Source organism: Mus caroli, unplaced genomic scaffold (assembly GCF_978045245.1).
Source record: "Mus caroli unplaced genomic scaffold, Mus_caroli_1 scaffold_14, whole genome shotgun sequence".
Classification (NCBI taxonomy): Eukaryota; Metazoa; Chordata; class Mammalia; order Rodentia; family Muridae; genus Mus; species Mus caroli.
This window is the reverse complement of record NW_028227269.1, coordinates 27,101,366-27,113,776: the sequence shown is the minus strand read 5'-3', so window position 1 is coordinate 27,113,776 and position 12,411 is coordinate 27,101,366. Positions and strand designations below refer to the sequence as shown.

Sequence of the window (12,411 nt, the reverse complement as noted above, 5' to 3'; positions counted from 1 at the left end):
ACATGCCTAAGCACACATCCTACCCATCCTGTTTCTCTGGAATACTCCCTATAATGCCCTACAATTCCCCAAGTACCAACAGTTCGGTGACCACAGCATGAGCATGTGTGTAATTTGGAGAATAATGAAAATAGAATGCCTTGCTGTGTCTGACTTAGTGCTGCTCTTCCTGGCCATTGCTGCACCCGTCTGAACTCCCAACCTCCTCCTCCTCCTCTGCACCCCAGCCTAGCCTCGTTCCTATTTCCAGAAGAAATGACAGGAATATGCTTGAGGCTTGAGGCTTGTGTCCTCCCTTTCTGTGCAGAGGTAGCCAAGTTCTGAGCACAAGCGATTCACGGTCAGTGGTTCTCAACCTTCCTAATGCCGCAACCCTCTAATATAGTTAGTTCCTCATGGTGACCTCCAACCATAAAATTATGTTGTTGCTATTTCACAAATGTAATTTTGCTACTGTTATAAATCATAATCTAAATATCTGATATGCAGAATATTTAATATGCAACCACTGTGAAAGGACCATTCAGCCCTCAAGGGGGTCATGACCCACAGGTTGTGAACCACTGTTCTAGATGAAACCCAATATGAGAAGGATCAGAAGAGAGCACCCCAAGCAAGACAGCTGGGGCCCCCAAACTGCTTCCATGGATGTGGAAGAGATACAGGTGAAGCTCACGAGGCATCAGTAGGCTCTGCTGCAACAGTATTTCCATCTCATCCCCCAACTGAAAACATCTTCATATAGTCTTCTTGCCTTGAAAACCTAGTGGTCCATTAAGGCAGACCCTTGCTGGTGTGGAGAATGTAGGTAGTGTGATGGATGCCTGTCAGTGTGTCAGCTTTCAAGTCCCTGAGGAATGAGACTCAAAAAGATGTGATAATTAGTTCTGTGCCTGAAGACATTTAAAACCTGGTGCATTTGGGCTCAGAAAAGCAAGCACGTAGCAACAGTGGTGAGAGACCAGGGAAGATAGCACCTGAGTATGGCAGGTGATGCTTGTCATGGACATCTGCTGTTTCTCCTCCTTGCTGGCCCACCTTACCACAGAGCTGATGGAGAGAGCTGGCACTCCATGCTCCTCTAGAGAGGGCGCCTGGAGAGCTGTGAATACCTGCCGCCAAGTAAGAGAACGGGGAGGTGTGAACATCTAGGAACAGATTTGGCTCAACAGCACAAGAGCGATGAAGCTTGGAAACAGCTCCAGCTGTCCCCAGTGCCAATGGCTGTAGTCCTAGTGGGTGTCCTCCAGAGGGACAAGAGATAAAGGGACAGATTGTACTTAGAAGACCCACAGAAGACTGTGGATTTTATTACCACATCCTTAGCTTCTTCCTGATTCTCTGTGGAAAAGCCCAGGTCACCTCTCTTTTTGGAAACTGTCTGCTCTGACCCAGAACTTCATAAGCAATTTCTCTTTCCAGGCTGCATGGCCCCAGTCTAGAGCCACACTGCTGGGTAAACCAGAATCACAGTGGGGAGTATGGTATAAAGAGATAAATGACTTAAATATCACCTAGGCTCTGGGCAAGAACAAGCCACCCACCCAGCTCAAGGAATGTCCAACCTTCAGAGAGGCACCCACCAACTGATTCAGCCACACTCATCCCTATGAGTCCATATTTGCACAGTGCACACAGAAAAGCCATCCTGAATTCTATCCAGTGACCCAAGTCACCTTCCCAACTCAGCCCAGACATCTGGTTCTACCTTTATTTACACTGATAACATTTTATAGAAACCAAATCAGACCAAATAAAAAGTTAACAACAAAAGTTGCTGTCCAAACACTTACACTCAAATTATGGACCTGGAGTTTAATCTGGGATATAATAAGAGAAACAAGCCAGTCTACTTTTCTAGACCTCAGTTTCCCCAACTGTGAAATAAAGTGATATAGGGTTTGTTGTAAGTGAAAGGAGCTTATATATTGAACCATGAAGCACAGTGCAGGTATACATGCCTGCATAGTGTCACGATACTCAGCCCACATCTCCTGACTGCAGGGACCAACCTTAGAATCCCTGCTTGTGCCCTATGACAGGGTCATTCATGGTATCTGGCCATCACTAATCCGGCTTTATTAGCATTTTGGCCATTTTTTTCCATGCTCCAACCATTTTGTAAGGATAAGGTTACAGGAACAGCTACATTGTTGCACTGATCAGCCTATGTACTCACAGAATTGATTCTGTCCCTTTCTCATTGAAATGACTATTGTGTTAAGAGTTCTTTTGTCAGCATCCTACTCTTTGGCACTTTAGCAAAGTCACCATGATGGTATGCATGTGCTTGTGTATACATGAGTGTGCATATATGTGAATTGTGTGCATGTGTGTACATCTGTGTTTGTGTACACATGTGTGCATATGTGTTCAGACCTGCTCAGTGCATTAATTCTAACTCTAAATAAGCTCTGAAAAATAAAACCTCAAAGGCATTTTATCACCTTGTAATTTTTCTTATGGCAAATACTGAGGTACACAGGGAAGTGTAGCTTGTCCCCAGCAGCAAGCAGTACAGCCTGCAAGGCTTGCCTGGGTAACATGGATATCAGCAACAGAAGTAATTGGCACTGAGTGGCACCAACAAAAACAGCAGTCACAATCCTAATGATGCCAAAGTAATTGGATTGAAGCATGAAGTTATTAGACAGAAAAAAAAAATGCCAACAGCTCTCACTGACCAGAGCAGAGTTCTACCAGTCTCCTCTCTGGCACGCTCTGCAGAGGGCAGTCTAGGAAAACATACGACCCAGAGGCATCTGCCCAGGACTGAAACTCTACCTCTATGGCTTACTAAGAATGTAACTTTGGACGTGTCTGCACTCTGATCCTGGTCCCTGCTTGAAACCTGGGGTTTGGAAGGCCCCATGAGGCTAGTGTACACTGGGTATTTAACAGTAGACATTACCCAGATTAGAGCCTGGTACACAGTAAATACTGATGATTGCTCTCTTGCTGATGTGGGGAGATGTATCAGAAACAAAGTCTTTGCACTTGTTGCTTTATGCCCCAAAGAAGATGAAGGTCTTCTAATATCTGTGGAAAACAAAGAAGAGACAGGGCTATGATCAGAACATCTTCTATAGGTGGGTGTATGTGAAAGAGATGTAGGAGGAGGGAGAGAGGTAGACAGCAAACAGACAGACAGACACAGAGAGAGAGAGAGAGAGAGAGAGAGAGAGAGAGAGAGAGAGAGAGAGTCAAAAGGTGGACAGCCTTGCAGAGCTCTGATAGTAGGTGTACTACTTAGGCTTGAAAGCTAATTTTGCCATTAACCAAATGATAACCATAGGTAGCCAGTCAGTGTGTGTGAATGCATTTTCTCTGAGGATTGTGGAAGGATTGGTATATTTGCATATGGGCACTATCTAGATTACATCTTAAGTTCTCAGTATTAGTCATCCATGTAGACCCAGGTCATCACAGTAATACCTCTGCCTATGTGTGTACATACTACAGAAACTCAGCCCATGGACTTATGCATGAGGACTGCAGGTTTCACACTGCTGCAGAATATTAGATTCATTCCGGAGTCAGCTAGAGCAGTTGCTATATGTATGGAGCATTATGGGAAAGGCTTGCCAAGCTCTTTTGTAAAGCTGTCACACTTTCCATGTTTATCCATGGGTGACTTGGGATGCTAACATGCAGCCCTGGACAGACTGCTACCTAGGCCAGGGGCCACTAAGGGGGTTGGTTTATTTCTCATTGCTGGGATAAAATACCCTGACCAAAACAATGTAAGGGGGAAGGGTTTGATCTGGGCTTAAAGTTCCAGGTGGATATAGTCCACCACATTGGGAAAGCCATGACAATAGGTCGGAAGCAGGGCAGGAAGCCTGCAGGCAGAAGCAGGAAGCTGGCTGCTCAGCTTGCATCTATACTCTGGAAGTAGGAATGCATGTGTAGATGCCTGGTGCTCAGCTAGCTTTCTATATGCTTATGCGGTCCAGAGTCAAAAATTACAGAATGGTAACCCCCCAACACACCCACACACTTTCAGGTTGGGTCTTCCTATATCAATTAAGGCAATAGAGGCAATCCCCAAACATGAACATGAGCCAACCTTACATAGATGGTCTTTCATGAAGACCTGCTTTCCAGTAGTGTCTTCATGGTTGTTGACACTTCTGTGGCTAAGCTAAGGCCAACCACGAGGTACAACTCGTAGTGTTTCAGACACACTCCCACCGATGACCTGGGTAACAAGAACACCAGCTCTCAAAACCCCCCTGTCTTTCAGTCTCTGGAATGAGTAACTGACGCTTGGGTCCTTAGGCATTGCTAATTAGTGAGCTTAATTATCACATTAACACTTGCCACTGGGATTTTCTTCACTTTTAGTCATCTTTTGTGCTCTTATTCCAATTAATTGTGTTGGAAGACCATGAGCCTGAGCTTCAAAGAATAACGTGCTGATTTTTTGAAGTATGGTGTTTGATCACAGGATTGCCTCAGACAGGTCAGCATCTGGAAGGGAGAGCTGGAATATTATGCAGTCCTTTATGTTTATAAGAACTGGCAATAGAGACCTAGTGTATCTACAAGTAAATGTGTATATACATACATACATACATACATACATACATACATAAAAACATCTGTAGAATATCTGTAGAAAACAAAGAGGAGACAGGGTTTATGATCAGAGCAACCTCTACATTCAGGTAGGTGAATGTGAAAGAGATGTGGGAGGAAGGAGAGAGGGGGAGAGAAGATTAGGGAAGGAGAGGGGAGAGGTAGACAGACACACACACACATACATACAGAGAGAGAGAGAGAGAGAGAGAGAGGTTCTTATCTGACATCTCAGATATCTATCAGAGGTTTTTTTTTTTTCTATTTATATTCGTTTGCTTGGTCTCATACACACCATCAACACATACTAAAACATAGCCTTTCACTGTTTCTCTTTCTCCCAAATCCTAAAGTTGAGACTTTTCCTGATGTCTTCTTGAAGCTCCCTCATGGAACCAGGTGGCCATTTTGACAACATATATACAATGTTGCAGCCATGGGTCACACCAGGTCTCTCAGTCTTCCTTTTACATGTTTGTCAACTGCTATTTTTTCTCTGTCCGTGATAAGACATCAAGAGAAAAGTAAGTTAAGGAGGTTTGTTTTGGCTTACCTTCAAGGGTGCTGTCCATCATGGTGGGGAGTCATGGCAACAGGAGCTTGAGGCAGAAATGTCACGTCAGGGAGCAGAAAGATGAATGCTGGTACTCAGCTCACTTCTACTTACATACACAGTTCAAGACCCCAACCCAAGAAATGTTGCCTGCATTCCAGGTGTTTCCACTTCATCTATCCTAATCAAAATCCTCTCACAGACATGCCTAGAGGCCAAACCAATCTTAACAATTCCACCTAGATGTGTCTGGAGGCTTCTCCCTGAAGTGATTCAGGCAACTTGACATCTAATGTTAACCATCACAACAGCCACCCTTCCACTGGAGAACCTTCCAGCTCTGAAGGTTTCACCCCATGAAAGGGATCATCTGTAAGTCCCCAGCACCAGCCAACAAGACTGAATAACAGGCTCCCATGAGTCTCCAGTGCTGGCCTGAATAAACTGAGGCACAGCCTCCTACATGGGGAAGAGACAAGGCAGGATGAAGTCTGAGACTGGGAGCTAAGCGACTCAACACTTTATTTCCCAAATCACAACACTTGACAGCAAGGATGATCATTAGTAATTGCCTCTGGGAAGTAGGAACAAAAGAGGCCTGGAGTGGAGGAAAGGTCACCCTACATGTAGGAAACGAGCAAGCCCAGACCCATAGGAGATATCTCAGATCCAAATCCCAAAGCCACCTTCATCTGATTTGGACCCCTGCACCTCCCAGTGCTTTCCCAATGAGCCATGAGAGGACTTCCCTGTCACCTGGCATTCGTCTCCTTCCCTCAGAACCTGGCTTATTTGAGGTCAACAGTGAATTGCATTAATTATACAGATCCCCCTCACTGTAAAAACTGAGGTGACATTTGGATCGCTTCACAGCTGAGAACTCTCAAAGTAATCAAAATGGCATGGGGAAAGGTGAAGAAATATGAGGGGAGAGAGTGACATTAATACACAAATTCATCTTAAGACCAACAGCAATAAGTTGCCAAGATTTGATCTTTTTAAGTCTATCAACCTAATTTCATATAACCTAATCTAATTGTCTCTTTGTGAACTGAAGTTCTCAGATATCATCTACTTGGGGGAGGATCCTCTCTAGAGGTGACATCAGCTCTAGGGGTGACATTGGCCTTAGGATGATATCACCCCTGGGGGTATCAGAAGCCCTGGAAAGACATCACCCCAGGGGTTGAGGTATCAGCTTTGGGCAGGAAATTACTTCTAGGTTGGTACTGGCTCCCGGGACCATCACCTCTCCAGGAAACACAGCCATGGGAAGGTATGTCCTTTGGAAGTGATTCAGACTCACAGACATGAAGACAATGACTCAGCCAGACAAGAAAAATGCTAGAAAAGCAAAGAGATGAAAAGGAAAGTGAGAGCAAACATTCAAAGGACACTGAGGAGCCTAAGCGTTGGTAGATGAAGGAAAGCCAGGTGGGAGCAACTAGCTGGACATGCTGGGGAGGGGCCTACAGTGCTGAAGAGCTCATAGTGACCTTAGGCCAGCAGTGAGGAAGGGTCTGATGCTGAGAAGAGATGGGATGTTACCCGTGTTACAAGAGGCAGAAATGTCAATGTAGGGAGAATCGCAGTCCAGCCCTGGTCCCGACTGGATAAAGGCCAGGCATAGAGAGCATGTGGCTGGATAAAAGCCAGGTATAGAGAATATAGTGCAAGGAGTGTCTAGATCACAATAGCTCTGGAGCAAAGGGGTTTAGATGATGGGATGGGTCAGGGGGCAAGGGTGAAGGGACCCAAGGTATACCAACACATCTCTGGTTTCTGTTTGAAGAACTGGGAGTCGGTGGTACCCTGTTGGCTAGATATGCTAAGCACTGTAACTTTGGACGCCGATTATCTATCTATGCATGTCACAGCATGTGCTACCCTCCAAGTCTGATAGCTTATTAATCATTCTGAATCCTAGCTCCCTAGGGATAAAATTACAAGCTCTATTGTGGGGACAAGATTGAGATGGCAAATAGAAAGGTGACAAATACTTCCTGCCATGCAACAGACACCTGAGAAAAGTTGTCAGCCTTGGGTTCCAGTGGAACCGGCAGCTTACAGAGGGCTGGCCCACACCTGTACGCAGCATGTTACCTGCTGCCAGAGTCGGAGCTGCTTGGTGGGAGGCCAGGAGAGGTCCCTGAGAGTAGGGCAAACCCAGGGCACATTCAACAAAGACAGGCCTAATGGGCCTGCCTACTCCTGTTTTGGTGAGGGGTTGAGCCCCCCCCCCCCCCAGAGAGCAGTTGCAAAAGAAAGAGAGGGGGTTATGTGACACTCAGCTTAAAGATGGCTCTAGGGACAGAGTCTCACACAGCAAAATGTCAAAATACAAGTCCTGTGTCATAGTGGAAAGCTAAGAAAAAAAAAATAATAAAGTAAAACAAAACAAACAACTCTGAAAATCAGTCCAGAGTCTGTAAGATCTAGGTGAGAAGCCCTTGTCTCCACTCTGTCACCAAATAGTCTCTACTGGACTCCTGAGTGTCCCTAAGCATCAGCAGGTGCAGCAGAGAGCACCTGTACAACAGAGATGTCTGGCCTAAGTCAGGCTCAGCCTCCAGTATGCAGCTGCCTGGCAGGTCCAGCAGAATTCAGGTGCTAGAGGACAGTTGGCCCAAAGGCAGCGGATCGAGGTTTAACCAGAGTAAGTGGAGGGTGTCCTGTAAATGCAGAGAGAACCACAGCAGTGTGTGGTAGGGAAACAACTATCAACCATGTTGCACCCTTAGGGACCTGTTAGTTCAGGGGAGCTGCCCCCACCCCCCCGAGCCCCCAGGGATACCCCACTGGGAGGAGAGCTCCCAGAAAGAGGTGGGCTCTGCAAGCCCTGGGGCTCCAGACAACAGCTGCCAGTGATCAGATTTCACCCTAGCCCAGGAACCTTCCAGCTCTCAGGGGACATTGTGTCACCTCTCCTGCCTGGGTTCCAAAGGCAGGTTTGCTTGCCCAAGTTTTTGCTAAGTTGAGATGCCTTTGTTCCCATCGAAGATTTCCACATAGAATCCCAAGAACAAAATAATAAATATGTCCTAAATCCTAAGAGCTCTGTCAGCCAACTCCCACAAGTGTCTCTCTTGAGAAAGTTCCCACACAGAGGATTTCAAAAGATCTTTTACAACATGTGTGTCAATGTGTGTGACTATGTACATGAATGTGCACATATGTACATGTGAATGAGTGAACAAGTATGTGTGCATGTGCACTATACATGAATGTGTGCATGTATGGGTGAACATGCATTGTGCATGCATGTACATGTGTATGAGGGAGTATACATGCACATGTGTGTTTGAAAGATACACATGTACATGTGTATGTGTGGATACAAATGCATATATTGTGATATGTAAATGTATATATGTGTATCTGTGTATGTGTGTGTATATGTGTGTGAGCATTGTGTGGGGTGTACATGCAGATGTGCATGGGTGTACATAAACATGTGCATGCATGTATGAGGGTGTATATGTACATATGTGTACGCACATGTATAAGAGTCCACATGTACATGTGTTTTGTGTATATGGATGCACATGTAGATATGCATGGGTACATATGTACATGTGTGTACATGTGTGTAAATGTGCATGTACATGTGGAGAGTACATGTGCATATACATGTATATGTGTATGTGAAGGGCAGAGGAGAAGGCACATGTACACGGAGGGGTTAGGGGAGAACCTCGAATGTCTTTCATCAGAAGCTCCTTGGTCAAGCAGGTTACTCTGTCTGGTCAGTCAATGGGATTCTCCTGTCTCCACTTCCCCAGCTCCAGGATTACAAGTATATACTACCACACCAGAGAATTCACTGCAGTGGAGATAGGATGTACCATGTAAGCCAAGGCTCTAGTCATCTAAATGACTGTGAGCAGAGTCCTCTGCAAGGCCCTAACTCTGTGAGCCATTTTAATCTGTCCAGAGATACAAGACCCAAAGGCCAGGAACTTAAAGTCTACTGCTTTGATGCCTGAACCCAGGAGGGCCATAGATTTTCAGGGGTACCTTAGATTCTCTGACCAGTATAGAAGTCCAAAAGGTGTAAGAATCTGGGACCAGGGATCATCTTTCTTTATCTATACACACAGCAACATAGAGCCCTGCAGAGAAAGGCAACCAAGCAGACTCCAACCAGGACGAGAGGGAAACAGAAGAGCTTGGAAGCCATCTGTCCAGGAGTTTCCTACCATCCACTCCACTCTCCAGCTCTGAGTAGCCTGCATTTGCTGCCACTGGGGAATCCATCCATGCTCACGTTGACTCCAGCCATCTTTTCTCAAGGCTTTTCCCAGCCATGAAAGAACTGCTGCATGGACAGCATACTTAGTGATGTCAGACTGAAAACCACCGTGTATTCAGCATGGAGTGCCACATGCAGCAGGCCAGTGAGTTCCACAATCCTGTGCCCTTCACTCCCATCCACTCTTACATCCCAGGAGTCTTAGCATGATGACTACACCTCCCCAGGTCAGAATCCAGGTTTCAAATCCAGACTAGCTCATCCTCAAAGCTATGCTCTCAACTGCCAACAGCAGCAATGTCCATTGGCAGGTAGGAGGCCCAGATGCAAAGCTTGACTCTAGACACTCTCCTTCTCCTTGGAGGTAAAGTGGATTGCAGGCTACAGACCTCAAGCTCTCCTTGACACTCCACTGAGTATTAACTGACAGGGCCATTCAACATACACATAGTTAGAGTGTGTATTAGGCAGGGTTCTCTAGAAGACCAGACTGATAGAATGAAACACATGCACACACACACACACACACACACACACACACACACACACGTACACATATACATATATATGGGATTTACTATAGTAGCTTACAGGTTGTGGTTCAGCAAGTCCAACAATGGCTGTCTACTAAGGACAAGTCCAAGAATCTAATAGTTATTCAAACCATGAGACTGGATATCTCAGCTGGTTCTCAGTATATGATGGAATCCCAAGGAAGTAGTCTATAATGCCAGTGAAGGAATGGACTTGCCATCTAGAGCAAGGACAAGCTGGCAAAGAGCAAAATCTTCCTTCCTCCACGTCCTTTATATAGGTTTCTGGCACAAGGTGTGGCCCAGATTAAGGTGTACCTTCCCAGCTTGAACGATTTGGATTAAAAGTGGGACTTTCCACTTCAAGTAATTGGAGAAAAAAAAATCTTTCACAGGAGTACACAACCTCTTGGGTTTTAGTTCATTTCAGAGGTGGCCAAGTTGGCAATCAAGAATAGCCATCACAGAGCTGTGTCCAGTCTTTATCACCAGGGTTCAGGACCCCCCCCCCCCCCCGAACAAGTTTGCAAATGCTTTCAGTAAAGCTGGAAGGAGCCAGTAGGTGGTAGAAAATCCTGGAGATTCAGCTCTGAGACTGAAGGGGCCTCTTCAGGATCCACCTCCCAGAAGCCCACAGTCAGAGGAATATCTGAATGGCGTCCATCATTTTCTGCTGAGGCCTAGCCACCACTACCCTGGGTAGGGTGACGTTGCCAGCTCCACCAACATCTGCCGGGACACCCTGAAGGTGCCTCCCCCATCTGCTGACAGAAGTTCCTTCACTGCTGCCCTTCACATACCTGTGCACACCTTCCATCTGCCAAAGCATGTCATGATCCGCCAGGAGAGGCTTCCCGTTCCCACGGTGACATTCCCAAAAAACTGCAGAAGTGATCACTCAGACAACTTCCTCCATCCTGTCAATATTTTCAATAAACAGCCCTTTGCTTGAGTGCTCTCAGGAACATGATTAACTTAATTCCCTTCCCTTCCTCAAAATTTGATGTTTACAAGGCTATTCTGGTGAGAGCAGAATGCAGGCTGACTGGGGCCTGTGTTGAACCCATATTCCTGTTGACTCTTAATATTAGCACTGCTGGGGCAGGTGCTGCAGAGTCAGGAACAATTACCCTGGCTTCGCCACTTCTCAGGGGCATTTTGTTGAGAAATGCAGGTATCTCCTGGAAGGAAAGGAGCCTATAGAGCCTGAGGAACCTCTAAGCTGAGCCAGCGTCTATGATGGGGACAGGCTATTTATTTTCCAAATGTCAGTTCGTATTTTACCTCTTCTGAGAAGCCCTCCCCGGCTCTTCCTTCCACTCTTTACCAGTGGAGTTGAGTCCTTCTCTGGATCCTGTTAGAATTCTTATTTGTGTTACTATGCTCATAATATTGTTCAGATATAAAAAGAGTGCTGGAGAGCCAGCTCAGGCAGTTGTGTGATTGCCTTAGGTCAGGGTTTAAATATGAAACCCTATCCCCATAGGCTCGTGTGTTTGAACCCTTGGTCACTGTGATGCTGTTTGGGGAGCATATGGAACCTTTAGGAGGTGAAGACTTGCGGGAGGAAGTCTACCTCTGGAGGCAGGGTTTGAGGTTTGATTGACCTGACTCACTTCCTGTGTCCTTTGTCTGCTTGCTGATCTCATCTGCCTGACTGCCATGGCAGCCTCACACTGCTGCCGCCAGGTCACCCCCACCCTGATGGATTGTATGTAACCTCTCTGGAACTACAGGCCAAAATAAGACCTTTCCTCTTTAACTTGCTGCTCTGGTTTGAATGGCAAGGACCCCTATAGCCTCATATGTGAAAATGCTTAGTCTCAACTTGGTAGAACCATTTGGAAAGGATTAGGAGGTATGTCCTTACTGCAAGAGGCATGTCACTAGGGTAGGCTTGGAGGTTTCAAAAGCTCACACCATTCCCAGTGTCAATCTGATCTTGTTTGTGCCTCTTGTGCTCGCTCAGGAATTTCTGCTCTCATGCTTTTGATCTGCCATTATAGACTCTAACCCTATGAACCCTTAAGTCCAATTAAATGCTTTCCTATATAAGTTGCCTTGGTCATGGTGTTTTACTACAGCAACAGAGAAGTCATTAAGGCACCGGGGATGCACCAAGACCTGAGGCCAATTTCCAGAATCCATGTAACAAAGAGCTGGGTGTGGTGGTCCATATTTGTCATCCCAGCACAGGAAAATGTAGTCAGGAGGATCCCTGGGAGTCACTGGCCAGTGAGACTAGCCTACTGAAAGAGTTCCAGGCCAGAGAGAGACTCGTTGGGGGCGAGGGGTGGGGGTGGGGGAGGTGCATCAAGTCTAAAGAATAATACCCTAGATTGTCTCTGGATGCCATACATATGTACACATGTAAGTATAGACACACTCATGAATGTACTAACACACACAAGAACATTCACACTAAGTAAATGTGCTAATCTACTTGCTTCTGATACTCACTTCTTACCCACAGGCCAAGAACAAGTTATTGT

The 12,411-nt window shown here is 46.0% G+C and overlaps 1 long non-coding RNA gene across 1 annotated transcript; it reads right to left on the bottom strand.

Annotated features, from left to right (window-relative positions):
* Positions 1–2,913: 2,913 nt before the first annotated feature.
* On the bottom strand, positions 2,914–10,806 carry LOC110306459 (uncharacterized). The gene is made up of 3 exons (XR_015045111.1): positions 10,720–10,806; positions 5,135–5,180; positions 2,914–3,039 (listed from the first exon to the last, which is right to left on the bottom strand). It is a non-coding gene; the product is annotated as an uncharacterized LOC110306459 (long non-coding RNA).
* Positions 10,807–12,411: the final 1,605 nt, after the last annotated feature.